We start from the raw sequence: 19,628 nt of genomic DNA, 5'->3' as shown, positions 1-19,628 counted from the left end.
GCTAGCTGAATTTCTGCAAGCAAGTTGTTTTTATTTTCAAGAAAGAAAACAAAAGTTATTTACTTTTTAACTTATTTCTATGTCGTCTAGACAGCTGGGCTCTTGGTGAAATTTTCTGGGCTAGTATTAAAGCAGCTCCTTCTAGCTAAAAGTGAGGATCTTTTCCTCTTGTCTACAAAATGCAGTCTGCTATTAACCTCAGGCATTTCATAGGGCACTTATTGACTACTTTTTGTTTTTCCAGAGAGAGGAGGGGAATTAATCATATTTCAATAGTTTTTTTCTCTGACTGACATTGCTAGTATTTCTGAAAAAGATTATCTTTCATGATTATGCTAATAAAAGAACAAGGAAAGAAAAATGTGAAGCTTGGAACTGAAGCTCATTCCTAGATTCAACAACAGTTCCAGGGCCAGTTACAAAATTGGTTCAGTCATCATAAAATATCATTAAGTCAGCAAGGATGAAAAAAAGCAATTTTGGGGACATTTTAGGAATGTCTCTTAACCAGGGAAAGCTGGTCAACATGGCTTTCAATACTTAGATTACCATATATTTTGATAAAGATCAACAGTAACACAAACCTGCATTTTCTTTATTTAATGATTTAACACTATAGACTGTTTGGTTCCTAACTGTCAAAATAGTGCTTACTTTTACCTAATGGTTTTGTGGGAATTAATGAAAATCTAGCTACAAATATAACAATAGGAATGAAAATAAAAACATCTCTAAACTTCACTATAAATAAAATAAAAACATAGAAGCATAAGATAGTCTCATCAGAATCATTAATTTTTCAGTTGGACTTGGACATATGCTAGAAAATATGTCACTGCTTTCAACTTTCTCTTGCTATATGATATTAATGAATATAATCACATATTGCACATATACAAAGCATTAAAAATCATATGGTATAGTAGTAAAAAAACACTTTAATGGAGGGAAGAAGAGCAAAATCAGAATCTCCACAGGTTGTCATCATTTTACTCTAAAGCTCCAACATTATCTCAGTCTCCAAATGCACTTTTTAACCTCAGAGAAACAAATTATTGTAGATTCTGTAGAATCACAATTATATCAGCCTTTGGGAAGATTTCAATTTGCAGAATAGAAAATTTTTTTAAAAAACAACCAAAACAAACTACAAAATTCTAGCAAGTATTAATCAGTTTTGATTAATTAAGTTTTTGATTCATTAAAAAATAAAGCTGTAATATACTGAAGAAAAATTTAACCATGGAAAAATTAGATTATTCATGAATATACTGATCCAGTATAAGTTATACAAGAGTAAAGCTTGAATATGTGCTATGCATCATTTAGATAATTCTTTAGACTGACATTCTCTTTTGATTCTTCCTGTAGAGAAAGACAGCTGTCTATCCCTCCACCTGGGAAGAAAAATGATACTATTTACAATAAAATTCCCACTAAATTTTTGTACAATAAATAATGTCAAGAAAAAGAACAAATGAGGGGGAATTTTAAGATACCCACAGAGAACATTTTACTTAGGGAAGAAGTACCTGAGATTTAGGCCACTAAAAATTAAAGTAATTGAAGTAGCACTTAAATTGCTGAGTATCACAACAAACTAAAAGTGTAGACATGTTTAAAGTTCAGAAAGTTTTGGCACCAATTAAAGGTTGACAATTTCATTTTTGTTGTTTTCTTAATTTTCTTCTTTTCCATTCATTTGAAACAAGTTTTTCCATTTGCCCTTTGTCCTAAAATGAGTTTATACACAATACACCTAAGTCTTCTTAGTCCTAAAACAATGTACCAATGAACTGCCGAGAGTGTACTGAAATGATCTGGTTACCCACAATAAATCTCCCAATATATTAAAATAAAACCCATTACTTTATAAATAGAGGAAATACTTTGGAATTATATAAGCAATGAACTTAATGAGATTAGAACAATTACCATTTTGACAAAATACAAAGGGAATCCACTGACACAGGAAAACTGGTCTCCTTTTAATAGCTGTCATGTAATGATTAAAACACCAATTTGAGGATTGACTTAGCACTCAGAGGATACTAAGAAAAGGTGTTTCTTTTTCAGATTTGTTTCTGGAAAAATAAGAGAAAATAATCTATTGCTTTTTTTAATAAGAAACTTTCATACTTTCAGTCAGATTACCCACATTGTCTTTTGTAGCTACAGATCCTCTGCTGGATCCATGAGAATTACCCTGGTAGCATCTACTGCAGGATTCTCAAAATATCCCAGTGCATCAGCATTACCAGAATATGTATAAGAAATCCACTTTGGGGCCTCCACCCAGATGTACTGAATCAAAAACTGCAGATAGGGTTCAGAAATCTCCTGTTCAAGAGATCTTCTGGGTGACTCTAAAGCTGTTGAATGAAGTTTGAGAACGGCTGAACACAGACTAGCTTAACACAATTCCCACTGAAAAGCAAACACAGATTGTAATACTGAACATACATGATCAGCTGATTAAGAAGCTAAGTCAGCCAAAGTTTGAATATTATTCCAATAAATGTCTACTGGGAATTGTCTGTACTAAGGATTATAAGATAGGTTGATATAAATGAAGCTTAGTGTCCCACCATTTTATTTGCTTTTGGCCCAAGTTAGCTATTTATAGTCTTCTGCCATTTTTTAATTCAGCATAATTTAAAACAGGTTAAAGAGAAAGTTTAAAGGGAAATATTATCTGGACCATCTCATTTTTTTCATTTTTTCCCTTAGATAAAGAACACCAGAAATATTGTGTTATTACATTTAAATAAACTTGCATGCAGCAAAAATTTTAAACAAGCATATTATATAGTTTTTACCCAGAATCAAAGGTTAGATTCAATAGATATAATATTTCTAGCTTTAACATTTTTCCTCAGGTAGAATAGAATGATTTTTTAAGTCTTATTTTGTTTTGCAGATATCAGCCTAATACAAACAAGAAGCTATATCATGAACAGCACTGTAAAGAAATTTCATGATTCTTAGATGGCTTTTTGGCAGCATATTTGCATCATCTTAACATTCAAGAACTGTTAATGAACAGACTGTATAAGAGCAGTTGTAGAACATTCAATACTTTTGCGGGAGTGATTGACATGCTCTCCTTTTATAAGTACACAGAAGTTGTAGATTTCAGATATAACACAGCAAAGCTGCATGTGCATCAAGACTGAGTTGGGAGGGACTATTCTGGGACACTTGGTTCTCAGAGCCTCATCTTTGGATCAGTAACACTACCATTATAGGAGAGATTGTTAGAAATGCAATTTCTATACCCTAGTTCTACTGTGTCAGACACTCTGACACAGGGATCTGTGTTTCAAGGAGCACTGAAAGATGTTCCAAAACACACTCAAATTTGAGAATGTTTCAGAACACACATAGTGCTTCTGTCTTCTATCACAACATATCAAATATGATAGCATTTTTAAAATACAGTGTTTGATGTACTCATTCATCTGGTAAAAGTGAAAAGTATAAACAATATAGCAAACCTATAAATTCTAAATATACAGGGTGATTGTGAAGTTAAGAATAAGGTACAAAGTAAGTCAGGTTGGTAATTTTTTTTATATAGGATTATCTGTCTCTCTGAGGAGGTGACATTTGGGAGTAAGAAAAGCAGAAATACAGATTTGTGTTCAGAAAGAGCCTGGGACCCAAAGGCTGAGTAAGACTGAACCCAAGCCAGTAAGTAGGAGGAAGAGTGTTTGAAGTTGTTTTCAAGGCAAAAGCTTTAATTATCTTTCATTTGCAATTGTTAATCTTTGATGGATTTTACTAGGGATGCATCAAGCACAGATTTTCATTTTCAAAGATCACTTTGTTTGGTAGCAGGAGAAATGAGCTAGATAGAAGACAAGCTTAAATGGAGGTGAGGCCAGCAGGATGCTATAGTTATCTTGAAGGGGGAGATGTTGCCCCCTCATATTAACCACACTGCCTATCTCTTACCCTTTACACTCTAGACCTATGTCGTCCACCCCATACTAACCACATGGAACTGTTGTTGATTGATATATAATACAGTATTTATACATATTTGTGAGTTACAATATGATGTTTTGATTCATGTATACATTGGATAACAACAAATAGTATCACCTTAACACATATCACCTTAACTTTCATCATTTCTCTATGGTAAGGACATTCAAAATCTTCTCTCCAAACTACTTTGAGAAATATGATGTATTATTGTTACTTGTGTTCACCTTATTGTGCCAGAGAACATCAGAACTTATTCCTCCTGTCTAAGTGTCACAGAATACCCAGCCTCTCCCCATCTCCCTTCTTCCTAGATTCCCTAGCCTCTGGTAACAACTATTCTACTCTGGACTTCTATGAAATTAATCTTTTAAGATTCGACATATAAGTGAGATCTTGTAATGTTTGTCTTTCTGTGCCTGATCTTAATATGAAGTCCACCATGTCCATCCATGTTGCCACAAATGACAGGATTTCACGTTTTTTATGCCAGGATAGTGTTTCACTCAGTATATGTACCACATTTTCTTTACTCATTCATCCACAGAAGATGAGAGAGGTCTCCTGCTTCTGCTATTTTCTGAAATGCCAAGATATCATATTTTGGGCTAATGTGTCTTGAACCCTGTCACAATATGAATGTCATCTTATCAGATCATCCAATCTATTATCACAACCCAGGTATACTTTGCATAATCACTCAGTTTGAATTTCTGTGCCTTTATGGCTATCTCATATGTCTCTTGGTTATTTTTTGTTCATTATCTATCTTTCTTATATGAATTTAAGCTCCATGGTTCTGAGAACTCATCTGTTTTGCAATCACTGCTGTATCACCTAGACCTAGACTATTGTCCAGTAACTACTAGGCACTCAGTAAATACTTTAGAGATGAAAGAGGCAGTGGAAATATATTACTACTCATAGCACGTATGATTTTAAACATATTAATGTTTAGATGAAAACATCTCATACAAATAAAATGTAATCATCTAAAGTGTAAACACAATTATGAATGCAAGAATGTTATTTTTAATTAAATTTGAATTCCAATGCTATATTCCAGCTCTACCTCTATCTTGAACACATCACTTTGTTTCCAGAGCCATTTTATTTATAAAAGAAGCAATTCAGACTGGAGTTAAAAGATTTTCTATAGTTTAAAATTCAGTGTTTTTCATGAGGAGAGTGAACCCAAGAGAATTATTCAAGTCTTTTAATATATCTGGAAAATACCAATTCATGTATCTTTTCTTATTGCAATATTATGTGAATATTTATTCTATATTTTAAGTCATCATAATATTGCATATTCTTAAGCTGCCTAAATGTTCATAATGCTTAAAAAGGAAATTTAATTATATAATATTAAAATATTTTTTCTATAAAGAAACTAAACTAATTCTTAAATTAGAATTTAGGGATACATCTGCTTGAGGATATCAAATTAACCATAATTTAATTGATTGTTATGCTGATCATATTGAGTTAGAACAATAAAGACTCATATTATTATGCTATAGGCATGTCACATCATATAGATACAACCAAAGAGCCAGGTATAAACAATCCCATCCTTATGAGAACTTCCACTGGAAATTTCTAAGTATATGCATATAACACTCACCTTTCTTTGAAGGTTTTTTCCAAATACACCAAGTTTGAACAATTAGGCTACTGCATTCTGTTGTTCTTTTTCTTTCTTTTTTTGGGGGGGGGGGTACTGGGGATCAAACTCAGGACCTCACGCTTGTGAGGCAGGTGGCAGAACCACTGAGCTAAATCCCCAGCCCTATTGTTCTTAGGTGACATTTTTACATAAAAGAAACTCAGCAAGGAACCCTCTTTGAAGGGCATCTATGTCATAAAAAAGAAAAAAGAACCATTCTGCTAGATTCCATGAAGTTCATTCATATGAAGATTTTTCTTAAGCAGTTGAAAACCACGGTTTTATCATTTTCACTCATGCATCAACCCTAGCACCTATGACATTACATTGAATATCTGGTGAACTACGGATATTTAAGTAAACAACATTCAATGAAGAAATCATATAAACTAGCACACAGTTGTCTTTTTAAATGAAGTCTATAAAGCGTTAACTAAACTTCTGCCATTCCTAAAACTCCCTAATTTTTTATATTCCTCTTAGGCACTCATGAAGAAAACTCAGACTATTTTCGGTCAAAATGTGGGCAGCATCCTCCAGTACAGCGTTTTCAAATGGAAACATGGTGATGACATAGGAACTATTTTCTTGCCCAAAGTGTTGAATAAGAGCAAGATCCAAAAAGAGGGAAAGGCTTACACTGCCAAAGATAGCTTATTACAGGAACACTGTAACACTTGAGATTTACTGCTTATTAAAATGCAAAAGGCCATTACTTCCACCAGAACAAATTTTTGAAACAGAGATGAACCTAGGAAGCTTTTAGCCCATTTCCTGAATCATAAACAAAGAGCTCCGCACAGCAACTCTATGAGATGTAAAGGGGAGTATATTATATGATCTTATTGGATTACTCAAAGCCTCAGCGAAGCTCCCTTCAAAAGTGATATAAATCAAACCTAACTGCTTCCATAGAAAAGCAATCAAGTTTTTAAGAGAATATCTTTGTTCCCTGAGGTTGCAAGGTAAGATTTAGATGCTTCTATTAGGACCTTTGCAGTGGAACATAGTTAAGTAATTATAACAATCCAGCCTGGAAAAACACCTGGCCAGGCTTTGAAGGGAAGTAAATAGATCCTTTGGTTTCAAGTTGTGGATACTTTAGAAATATTTCTCCATCTGCTCTCTGAAAACACACACACACGCATGCACACACATGCACACACATAACACATACCCTCGATTGACTAAAGCAAATTAGTATATTAGAGAATTCTATTATTTTTGCATTTTAGTTGTATTATACCATTCTGAATAAGTGCCTTTTGTATGTTTCTAGAGTGAAATTAATCCCCAGCAGAGCTTAAATGGGGTAGGGTGTTAAGCCAGAAGAAAATATACTTTTGAGAATATTGGGAGAGATGTTTAGAAATGTGAAATCATTCCTTTTGTAGAGTTTTTCGTATTAATAAGGTGGAATTCCACAGCGTTACTGAGAAATATCTTTAAAGCTAGGCAAAACAACCGTGACATTCTGGCTAAATAATTTGCTGCAAGGTGTAAAAGTATTGTAGGAGTCCATGGGAAGGCTTTTGTTTTTCTTTCTATTTCTATCTTATGGGCAAATATTTAGGAATGCCCTAGATTTAAAAATACAGGCAAATCTTGCTTGCTTTTGAAACTGACTTTTGTCACTTGAATAACAATGACATTCTTGAACTCCAAGTTTAAAATATTGGCATTTATTTCTTTATTTTGCTTAATTTGAAAATTTAGGCAAATCAAAATATCTTCCAAACTTTGTCTTTTTTTCAGAAAGTATATGTCCAGAATCACATATGAATCCTCACCTTATAAAAGTTTCCAAAAATGAATGATTATCCAATCGAAAAGCAGTAAATAGAGTTTGTGCCTAGAACTTTGCCAAATTATAGAAAATGCATAATTTACAGCATTGAGGAATCTGTAATACAGTGTAGTAAGTTAACACATGAAAATGTGAATAATACAAGATAATAAATGTTTAAAAAGTGAGGCAAGACTATGGGTGTTATAAGAACCCAGACAAATAGAAAATCAATAAAGCTTATCAGTCTTGGAAAATTTCATGAGGAAAGTGCATTTTAACTTGGAAGGAGGGATTTAGACTTGATGTGATCAATTGTTCATAGTAATTGTAGGTTTTTGAGCAGGAGAGTGACAGATGAGGCCAACACTGCAGGAAAATTTATGAAGCATCAGTAGGCAGGAAGTCTCAGATGATCTAAGAGGATATGCTAACTAGAAGCCTAACATAATCCCTCAGGGACAATACTATAAAGGCCCGGGCTACAAGGTAGGCTGTGGGATCAACAACTGACATTTGGAAAGAAAAATTGATGGTCTTCATAAATACATGGAAATGGTAGAAAAGGATTATTACTTGGAATGCACATGACAAGAGTTAGCAACTAGGCACTCACAAAATGTACTAATACAGTCTAAGTTAGTGTCCCCTGAAAACATAGCCTGAGACAGGGATGTGGATGCAGATCATTTTGCAAGGATGGGAGTAGTCTCAGAAAAGAGTAATGAAGTGAGAAGAAGGGAATAGAGAAAGGAGAAAAGCAATACTTTAAAGCAGTTGATCTGCAACGAGGATGAGCAGGGTTCAGTGTCATTGGAAACCTTCAAAGACACCGTGATTATCACATTTCAGAATTGTCTTGCTAGACACTGGGAAGCTAGGGAATTCCTCCACTAACTTCTAACTGTGGTTCAAAATTGCTTCTGGTGTCATCATGTTCCACGATTCCTACGTTAATCGACCTATGGCAGGGAGCCTTCTGTCTTACAGAAAAGTCCTGAGGCAGCAAAAAGAGGAACTCAATGATACAGGCCTGGTGTGCTCACTAGCAATGACACGTTGTATCGACAACCTCATTGACGTCTGCAGGATACAGCATCTACCATCATCCTCTGCTCTCTCTGCTTTAATCAAACATGGAAGCAAACACCTAAAAGTAGGGTACCACACAGAGAGAAGCCCCAAGAGATTGGCTTTGGTCATGAATTGCTCAGGTTTTGGACTCAGGGTTTTGAGCAGGAACTCAGAGTTCTCTTCTGTGAGACTTTAGATGTTACTTTACTTTCATTAAACTTTTTGAGTTCTCTCTACTACTAAGTGATGAAAATAAACTCATACTACTGATATGATAACACAATGGGTTAATACATAAAGTAATTAACCTACTGAGAAAAAGATCCCCAAAATATTGCATGTTAATATTTTTAATTGGAATCCCTGGGGCCATATGCAAAAAAAGTATTAATTAGTAGTAATTGTTAATATAGGACACCCACCCATACAAATAAGTGTTTTTATGAATTCTCATTGCAATGAAAGGATCACTGAAGGTCCTAATTAAGATACTTACTAAAGCCCTGAGATAATACTAGCATGTGCATAACACCTGAATACCACCTCATTCAACTAAAATTCTCTTTCATCAAACTGTAGTAAAGAATCTCTGGATAGCTGCTACTCTAGTCTCTGGAAAATGTCTGTCTAAAACATTTCACAGGCAGCAGTACTGTGATCCTTCCAACAATGTGAGTAGCTATCATCACTGAGCAGGATGGTAGTTACTCTGTGAATGTATGCATTCCTACTGACAGATTGACAGAGAAATACTATTCATTCCAGGTATCACAAATTCCAGTCGTTAGTTCCATCATTCTCTGGCAGCAGATAGAAACAAGGGAACCGATTTTAAAGATAGCTGAAGACCAACTAGAGAGCAAGCTCGTTGTATAATCATAGTTAATCTCCACCTCCTGGTTTATTCATTTTAAAATCTCAAAGTCAGGTTACATACAAGTACTATAGTAGTTCAACTGGAGGACTCTTCAGAGAAATATTTATAATTCATAAAATATTGAGTCCAGAAATTATGTCAAGATCCAGATTTTCAGTTATTAAATCAAGAATTTCATGTGCAAATATATTAAAATATTTTCACTGAAATCTAATATTCCCAAGGGTTAGGCATGTAATAAATTTTGTATGTTTTGTTCCTTGACTGAAAAATTATTTATTCATCATCGTGAACTAATCACATCTCCAGTAGGATGCTTTTTATTAGCCAGGTAGCACAGTTTCTGCTCCTCCACACTGCCTCTCAGTAAATGTACCCTCACATCTACCTTCATGCCCATGCCTATATCTCCGTGTCTCAGAGAAGAAAAAGTAGAGTGAGTTCATGACTTACACTATTTAATAGGTGACACCAGAAGACATTTGTGACAAAGGATTTCCACACTCCTTGTTCACCGTGTACCTAGAAGGGTGTCTACATTTGTAAGATGAACTTCACTTATGAATACTAAAAAATATGGACGATCCTATTTCACAATAAGTGAAAATGAGGCTTCCCACAAATGTGAAGTGAAAAACTAGGGTCAGAGGACAGGAGAGAAGGAAAAAGTGGAAAACATAACTTTCTGCAAAGCAGTACAGCAAAGGGAAATATAGAGTGTCCAAATGTGGTACCATAGTAAGAGTATATATTTGTGCTTCGTAAAATTCTTTTTTCTAATTATAAAAATAACACTTCATAATTGTAGAGAATTTAGAAAAATAACAAGATAAGAAAGAAAATAAAAACCAAACATTATTATAGCACCTAACATTTCCTAATACTAACAATGTGATATTTTCCATTTTTCATTATATGAATTGCAGAGAGAATAATTTGCAAATTGGTATCTAACTTTTGGTTTGTTTCTTTTTTAAATTAAAAACATATTGGTATATTTTAGATACGCACAATGATCCCATTCATCACAGGGAGTTTGTACCTGTACATAATATATCTTGATCCTTTTTTTTCCCAATCTCCTCCTCTCCCTTCAACCCCTCTTCCTCTCCTTATTTACAAAAAAAGGATGTCTCAAGTTTATCCTTCTTTATGGCAGAGCAGTACTCCACTGTATAAAAAAAACCCCACATCTTCTTCATTCATCAGTTGATAGGCATTTGAGTTGTTTCCAAGATTTAGCTATTACAAGCTGTGCTACTACAAACATGGATATGCATATATCACTGTGGTATGATGCTTTTAATTCTTTTGAGAAGATAGCAAGAAAGGGAATAGCTATGTTAAATGGAATCTCTAGTTCTAATTTTCTGAGGAATCTCAAAACTGATCTCCACAGTCCTTGCACAGTAGGACTAATATCTAGAATACATAAAGACTTCAAAAAAATCAGAGCCCATAAATTTAGAGACCCAATCCAAAAATGGGCATCTGAAATGAATAGACACTTCTCAGATGAAGAAGCACAGTGGCAAATAAATATATGAAAAAATATTCAACGTCACTGGTCATTGGAGAGATGCAAATTCAAACACTGAGATTTCACCTCACTCCAGAAAGAATGGCTGTTATCAAGAAATCAACCAATAGCTGATGTTTCCTAAGCTATGTGGTATCTAATTTTTCTACCTAATTCTTGTTGTAAATATTTTCCCACATTTCTTTACCAAATAGTATAAAAGTATTTGGTAGTAGGTATACTCACTGAAAGCAAAATTCACTAGAGAAGAAAATTTCCTGAATGGACATTTTTAAAGAATGGCAGAAATCAGAAATGAGGCTAAGCTCTCTCCCACAATACACTAGACATGACTATTCTTTCTGGACTACTTAAGTATTGTATCCTTCATTTATTGTTAGCCTTTCAATAAAATATAAAATAATATGCTTCACTGTATGGTGGCCAAGAAGGGAACATATCTTTTCTCTGATCATGATTATTGAATTATGAAACATTATTATCAAACTATTTCCTGTAAAGTCCTAATTTGTACATGATGCTACAAATGTCTTTACTAAGAAATAAAACTGTTAATTCTGTAACCAGGGTCAAAAGAAAAATAATATAAAGACCAAAAACATTGAGGCTATTTCACATTACGGTATAAACAACTCATGATAGAGCCTCTTTGACAGCAGAAGTTGACCAGGGACAGGATCAAGGAAATATTATGAACTAAGTGCCTCAAGGAAGCAGTTACCCTCAGAAGGCACCTGAATCACCTTCAAAGTTTGCTGCAAACAGAAACTGGAAATACTAACAAAGAAGATTAACTAAGCAAAGAAACCGTGAGCTAAATTAAATCTCGCCTCTTTTAAACTGTTGGTGTCAGGTATTTTGTGCCAGCAAAGGGAAAACTGATCAATACAGCCAAATATTGCATGTGATATCTAGAATAGACAGATCCACAGACTGAAGACAGTCAACTGCCAGCAGATATTTGGAGGTAATAATTGGGATTGACTGCCAATAGACACAAATAGTCTTTATGGGAATGGCGGCCAGGGTCTGGAATTAGACAGTGATTATATCTGTATGGAATATTGAAAGATTAAAAATCCACTGAATTACATATTTTAAAATGGTTAAAGTGGTAATCTTTATTTTGTATAAATTTTATCTCAGTATAAAAATTGAATTAAAAACTGGAGGATAATATTGCTGTCATGAACATACATTTAATAGCACTGTAAGTTGAAGAACTCACATGTTTTCCAGGTTATAATCATCTTTTTGGTTTCAGCTTGTTGAGAAAACTTTGATTCTAGACAGTCACTGGAATCTCTGACCATATTAGTCTCCTGATTCCTGTATGCTTCCTATGCATTTTGCCTCTGCAAAAACATATGAGAGAATTAAACCACATCACAGAACAGTCCTGTTTGTGGAGCAGAGCTTTTTCTTCCTCTGCCCTAAAAGCCTCATCTCTCAAGTCACACTATAAATTTGTGTAGGACAATGACTAAATCCTCAAATAATTACTTTCTCTGTGAAAAGTCAAAATGAACAAGATGAACAAAACGGCAGTAACAACAATAATAATGCCAACTAGTAATTCATAGGTTTCATAATGGTTAAAATCTGAATATTACCTGAAGAGAAGATATTTCATATATACATCTACAAGAGCTTATTAAGTTCGTATTATGTCAGGTACTGTGACACACAGCAGCTCATAAGAAAGTTATAGTATCTAAAATCTACTTTGATGACTTTATGTACATAACTGTGTACCATTACGAGCCTATGTTTTATTAGATGGGAACTTGAGCAGACAAAGCTAATAAAGTTCCCCATATTACATCAGACTTGAAGTTGGAGGAACCAATATACCCAATATGTAGATTTTTATAGACAAACTACTCAGTCACATAAAACACAACAATCTTGAAAGTTTGATCAAAATTTGGAGTATGGATTATCTTTAATTTGTTTCATATGAGTTGTAAAAATGCACACAGTACTCTTATGTGACTAACATTTGTATTTATGGTCCTTTTTAAAATGATATTTTTGAATAAAGAATAATACCCATAATTTTTAAGATTATTTCTGATATAAAACTCTACACAAAGAAAATAATAATTATTTGATAAACTTAAAATCTAAAATACGTGTTTTATAGTGGTACTAAATATATGTAGTGTTGGAAGGTTTTGAACTTCAAATTAATTATCAGTGTTTAAGTTTAAGTTCTTTTTCATTAACTGGCCATTTTTCAAAATTATATGTGGAAGCTATAGAAAGTTATTATAAGAATTTTCTTTCCTGTGGGCAAGAAAAATTTAATAATAGCATTATTTAAATGTTGCAGGAAATAGCTATCCTGACTAATTCTGACTTTTCTAATTTCTTTTACTATGGAAACAGACTAGGTATCATTCATAATGGTAAAAGACATAGTATTTTACTTCACTTTATAATAATTTGTGATCATTTTGCCATCAAAATTTTTCTGAAATATAAAGAACTCATCATAAAACTTGGAAAATCATTGCTCATCCCTATTAAATGTAAATATACGACGTGTTGTTTACTGAATTTGATCGATAATCCAAATGATGACTTTTGAAAATTTTCACATGCATTTAAGCTATTTGTAGGTGCAATGTAACAGATCATTTTGATCTCACAACACACCCACTGGAGTACTGAACAAGTTGTGCTGACTTGGGAGTTAAAGTCTACTCTAGAAAAAAAAAGATTTATACTTTAAATCCTTTATACACCCTCAATATTCCCTTGCTAGACTGAGTCAAGCTATCCTGTCCAGGTTATCATGAAAACACTGCCTTTGACTTTGACTTGGAGTACACTCACTAAGGCTTCACCAGATGTTAAAAACGAATTTTGATCTTAGACCACATCTAACCAAGCAAGAATTTTCTTGGTGAAAGTGACCTGGAAAGAATCAATTACTATCCACCCAGAGACTATTCTTAGGGAAAGAAGAATGGAAATGTTTTTGTATACTAGATCATTTTTTTAAAAAATTGACAAGGAATAGAGTGAACTGGTGCATTAAATTACAGGACCTGTTTTATTACTATGAAAATATTTATTAACATATGTCAAGATGGAAAAATCAAGAACAAGTAGAATTTCTGTTATGTGCCTTTTCCACTGAAATTCTATATCTGACATTTGATTCCTACCTAATTCAAAGGATCAGTCACATTTGTGCAGGTTCATTAAAGTTGATGATATTTCTTTGAGTTCCCTAACCATTGATTTATCTCAAGGCTCTCCAGTAACAGTCAGCATGAAAAATAAAGAAGAAATTTTAGCTCAAGGTGCACAGTCAGTCATTTTTAAGCCCTGTCATCTTTTGCTCACCAATAATTCTTTATACACAGTACTTCCATGAGCTAAATATTTTAAAGCCCATGTATGAGTGAGATAATATTTATGTTTCTGTGTCTTGCTCCATTTTCTCAAGTAATGGTATTTCCTTCCTTTATGTGGTTGAATGGTAGAATTGTGGTTACCAGAGGACAGAGCTCCTTAAAAAGGATGCAAGGGAAGATGCCAGTGAAAGGATACAAAATTATGGACACTTAGGAAGAATGAGCTCTGAAGATAGGTTGTACAATGTGGAGATTTAGGGAAAATATATTGTATTCTTGAAAAATCCTGGAAGAATGGATATTAGATTATCTTATCACAAAAATAATAATAATATGAGGTAATGCAGGTTTTAATTAACCAAATTTAATCATCCATATATAAGTATGTGTATATATAACATATATACATACATTTGGATACATCAAATCATCATGTGTAAATAACAATTCATATCATTTATCTACCAATTTAAAATAAATATATGTAAAAAGGTTAAAATTAGGGCCAGGGATTTAGCTCAGTGGTGCCACCACCTGCCTCGCAAGCATAAGGTCCTGAGTTTGATCCCCGGTACCAAAAAAAAAAGGTTAAAATTAAACACCTATAAAGAGAAAATAATAGTAAATTCTGAGTTTGTTCACTTGTTAATTCAATCAATAAATATTTCTTGGGAAAATACTCTTATACTAAATTTTGCATTGTTATATTTGGGTGCTACAAAGAAATATAAAATAAAGTCCTCACCATTGAGTATATTACTGAGATGTCATATATATATATATATATATATATATATATATATGAAATTTAGACACTAAATGACATCACATGATTTGAAAATTGAATAAAGTAGGTAATATATGGTGATGACTGATTAGTAGATCAAATTATGATTTATGACTTCACAGGAGGCAGAGTTCAATTGAATAGATGATAATTATTTAAGTGTCAGGAATCATCAAAAGATACTTAGTTGGAGAGTCCAACAGGATTCAAAAATTTATGCAATGAAAAATGAAAAGTTAAATTGAGAAAATAATTTGGGACTAAAACTCAGGATGTGAAATTTGCACTTTATTTTAGAATTGAAAATTATGAAGATCCACTCATGAGAAACATGGCAGAAAATAAAAATATGCATTACTAAGAATAACACAGAAGGCTATAAAAACCAAAGTAGAGATTGATTGATAAACTAAGTTTCTAAAGCTGAAAAATTTTAAAAACTGTATTACAGATAGAAATAGGTAGGTATAGTGAGATAAAATGACCAGGAAGAGTTAGTTTTATGCTGATACAGACATAGATATGCCATAGAAATTCAAAAACTATAGAAATAGGAATGTAAGTGATAGTAAAGACTGAAAAATAATCTCTGACAGAAAAAGAAAAATAGAAAGCTGAATACTTGAACCTTGAGAAGTGCAAGAAATGAGAGATAGGAGAAGAAAGTGACAACTTAGAGGTAGCAAAGATAGAGCTATTATTTTTTAAAACTGTCAAAATGGGAAAAAAGGAATATCCACATGCCTCAGGCATACATTTATGTTGGAACTTAGCAACATATACAATGTAACACCATGTAGGATGGTAAGTAAGGAGAACTCTTCCAGTTTGGTACTTAACTCACAGTATTGTGAAGGAAGTGTGTAGAGACCTAACTGCCCCAAATTCATAAATCATTTTTTCTTGAATTAGATAAATATTGATATTTTAACCACTAAGTCAGCTAAGGAAAGGGGAGTTGTGTGGCAGACGGTAATACAGCCAATTTCTAACTAAACAGTGATCGACATAGTACTGAGCACATTTCTGCTTTGATGTAGAGGAAAACAATCTGAAACATGGCGAAATAATTTCAAGTTTTTCCAAGGTTTCGGCATCATCAAGAGTATTGATTTAACAACCAAAGCAGTGTATAGCATGGTGATAGCAAAATCTTATAAAGCTGTACTACATTTTTACATAGATTCAAAATATATTTGTTAAATCCTATATATAAGGATTTTACAGGCATGTCTCCAGTTATGTGAACATGTAAAACAATATAAAGCAGTCCATAGCACACTTAACTGAAACCCCGGAAAGAAAAGAGAATGAGATCAATGTAGAAAAATAGGTAAAAAAATAATGGAAATTATTGTTCAAATTGTTCAAATATTGGAAAACCCTGAACTCACAAATTCAAATAGTTGAACGTTCAACAGCTCAAAACCCATACATTTTTTCTAATGAAAATAAACCAAACTTTATTAAAGATGTGACTAACATAGATTCTGTATTTGCCCAAACATCATATTGAACATTTAAAATCTGTGTATTTTGTTGTGGTGAATATGTTCCAATTAAAAATGAAAAAAATAGATGACCATTAGAAATCTAATTTTAATTGTTCACATTTTCTAAATGTATATTAAACAAACAAACAAACAAAAAAGAAACACATGTTTACATTCTGTCTGTTTCCTTCCATGGTATGACTTTTCTGATCCTCCACTACTACCCCAGGATCTGCTTCTAAGACTGAAAATGACCAAGAAAAGCTCTAAATATTCTTAGTTTCTATCTATTTTTAACTAAAAAAACCTACTCCAAATTGTCCGAGGAACTGTACTTGGATTTGATTTTAGTCAACATGGTCCAATTTCACATTATGTCCTAACACTAAATAAAAGATTATTTCATTCTAATAACAAGTTTTGATGAATATACTTTAATAATTTAAAATGTAATTTGTGAAATTCTAACCTTTTTTTGTTCAGACCTTTACAATGTACAAAGATTACCTGAAACATTGACTACATTTCCTTATTAGCATCTTTTGTTTTTCAAATACTCCTTCATATTGTTATTTGCAAGAATTTAGTACACTATCATTACAAGTTCATCTGTATTTGAACACACATATATAATTTAGCTTACTTTTGGAGGTCTTCTCCGATAGCCTATTTTAAAAGAACTAATTTTACCTAGTATTTTTTGAGCTTTCATTCCTAAAGTCAGAGACTTTTTTTTTATTCAATGCTTTCTTTGTATTTCATATTCCAAGGTGTCTGAAGCTGGTGATGAGACCTTTTTAATACAGAACTAAGATTTTTCTGTCTGTATAACAGGAACAAATTAGGGCATTCATCTAAAAAAAGCAAAGTACTTGAATAGTGCAATCTCTGATGAAGAATGGGCAAAAATGGTACTTGAGTCCTCTAAATTAGAGCATTAGTTCTTGTCCTTTAGGAGGAAAAAAATCAGAAGAACATTAGATTGAAGTAAATTGAACAGAAAAGCCAATAGTGAAGAATAAACTGGAAGGTGCTCAAATCAGGAAACTGAAGGTGAATGCTGAGAACATAACAAGTTTTAAAGGTAGGATGCTTAACGCCTGGGATCTGAGTCACATGACACACAGTTGAGCCCAATCTTAGCTTCACAGTTTCTCAGTATTCCAAAAGCAGTATTCCAATTCAGGCTGCAGATATCCTAGAGAAACTGTTGATGTCAGATGTTAAAATGGGGCAAAGACCTCAAGACAAATAAAACAAAAGTAAGAAAATTATAAATTCAGGTTAATTTTTTTTTAAATTTTACCTGAAGTAGACACAGATTCAGACAAAGGTAGATTTTTGGATTACAACATTGAAAAAATACTCAAAATAAGAGAATTTAAGTCTCCTTTCTTCTAGAATCTATGCTTATTTCCTCAAATATCTAAATATGTCAAGCAAAGATGATTGGAGCCTGGGATATTCATACCACATTCGTTTAACTGTGTGTATGGACACAATCTTAAGGAAGATTTGTATTACATTTGAGTTATCTTTTAGGTTTGGTAGAAATCCCCCCAGTGAATATTCCACATGGAAACTCAGGTTAAAGATACATTCAGAGGCATCACCTTTTTGTTTTGTTTTGTAGTTTTAACAGAGTCTCACTATGTAGTCCTTGCTGGCCTTAAACTTGCAGCAATCCTCATGCTTCAGTCCTTCAAGTGTGGGGGTCCCGGGCATGCACCACCATATCACTAGAAGAAGAAAGTAAATAAAATGCAAAGGGTCATCGTTTTGAGGTTTTTTTTTTTATTTTAAAATTTTTAGTGCTACTTTTGAAAGAGAATTGTTTTTGTTATTATTCTCTTTTTGTGATTGAAAACTCATCTATAGTAAACAGTATAGAAGCTGCTTTTTTAATTGCTGGTGAATAGCTTTAAATGCATTTGCTTTAATTATACTTCTCTTTTTGTTAAGCTTGAACTTCTGAAGTCTTTTATGTACCACTAAGCAAATAATTTTACCTTTAAATAAAACAGATTTACATCTTTATTATATTTCTAATTGTTATAAAATATACTTGCTAAAGTATCTTCAGTCTTAAAATATTGCTGGGAAAATGTTATGAGATAGAATCAGTTGCTTTTCCCAAAAAATCTAGTTAAGCACTAATTTTATTACTTTATTATCTTTACATTGCTTATTCTTGAATTCTGTCCCTGATTCGCTGTTTTGTTTGAAATTTAAAGTTATTTTTGTACTGTATTTATCATAGTTGTTTTAATAATATGCTTTCTTTAAATGCCATAAATCCCATATGGATTGCCTATTCTTTATAATCAGTGACTTCGGAGTTTTCATTATTTCTTATTAAAGTTTTGAATATAAAAAGATGCATTTAGAGAGTTAGAGTAGCAATAAAATTGATAAGTTTAAAGACTATATATTTTCTTTGTAATCAAATGAAAAGAAGTATGGTACCAAAATTTTTAATTTAAAATTCAGGGATGCCTTGCTTTCTAAAATAAACTGAGGTTTTAAGATTCAGATATCTTAATAAATGGATAAGTAATAGTAACCTTTCATTTCCGGATGAAATTATATTTTTTTCTTCCTTAGATTCTTTTATTGGTACATTTTAGGTATACAATACATTTATATTTATCATTGGGTACTTGTACCTTTGCATAATATATCTTGGTTCTTATTGTTTCCCCATTTCCTGTCCTCCCTTCACTCCCTCCACCCATCCCTATTTACAAAGAATTTGTTTCCATTTTTTCCTTTTCTTGTAATTTTTCCTTTCCCTTCTTTCCCTTCCCCTACCCCTCCCACTTCTCCTACCCCTTTGCACCTTTTCTTCCTATTTTCCACTATCAATTATTCATTTTAATCATTATTTACACTTTCAGTTTCTCACACTAGAGAAACTATTCGGTATTTACAGGTGTGTCCTATCTATTTCACTTAAAAGTATGGCCTCAATATGCATCCATTTAGCAATAAATGTCTTTAGTTTCTCGTTCTTTATGGCTGAGTAGTACTCCATTTTATAAAAA

The 19,628-nt window shown here is 32.8% G+C and overlaps 1 long non-coding RNA gene across 4 annotated transcripts in view; it reads right to left on the bottom strand.

Annotated features, from left to right (window-relative positions):
- Window positions 1-19,628, bottom strand: part of LOC147826568 (uncharacterized) — a 211,020-nt gene that overhangs the window by 55,918 nt on the left and 135,474 nt on the right. For 3 of the 4 annotated variants that reach the window (XR_015438929.1, XR_015438926.1, XR_015438927.1), the window contains 2 exons: window positions 18,198-18,323; window positions 12,165-12,291 (listed from right to left, as the gene is read on the bottom strand). This is a non-coding gene — a long non-coding RNA (uncharacterized LOC147826568). The remainder of the gene's footprint in view (window positions 1-12,164; window positions 12,292-18,197; window positions 18,324-19,628) is intronic. The other variant, XR_015438928.1, reaches the window with a different exon arrangement.

This window comes from Heterocephalus glaber, unplaced genomic scaffold, assembly GCF_053883595.1.
Source record: "Heterocephalus glaber isolate CG9 unplaced genomic scaffold, H.glaber_assembly_v1.0 deba00001465, whole genome shotgun sequence".
NCBI classification, from domain to species: Eukaryota; Metazoa; Chordata; class Mammalia; order Rodentia; family Bathyergidae; genus Heterocephalus; species Heterocephalus glaber.
Note: the sequence above shows the minus strand (reverse complement) of the source record. Positions and strands in the feature narration are given on the sequence as shown.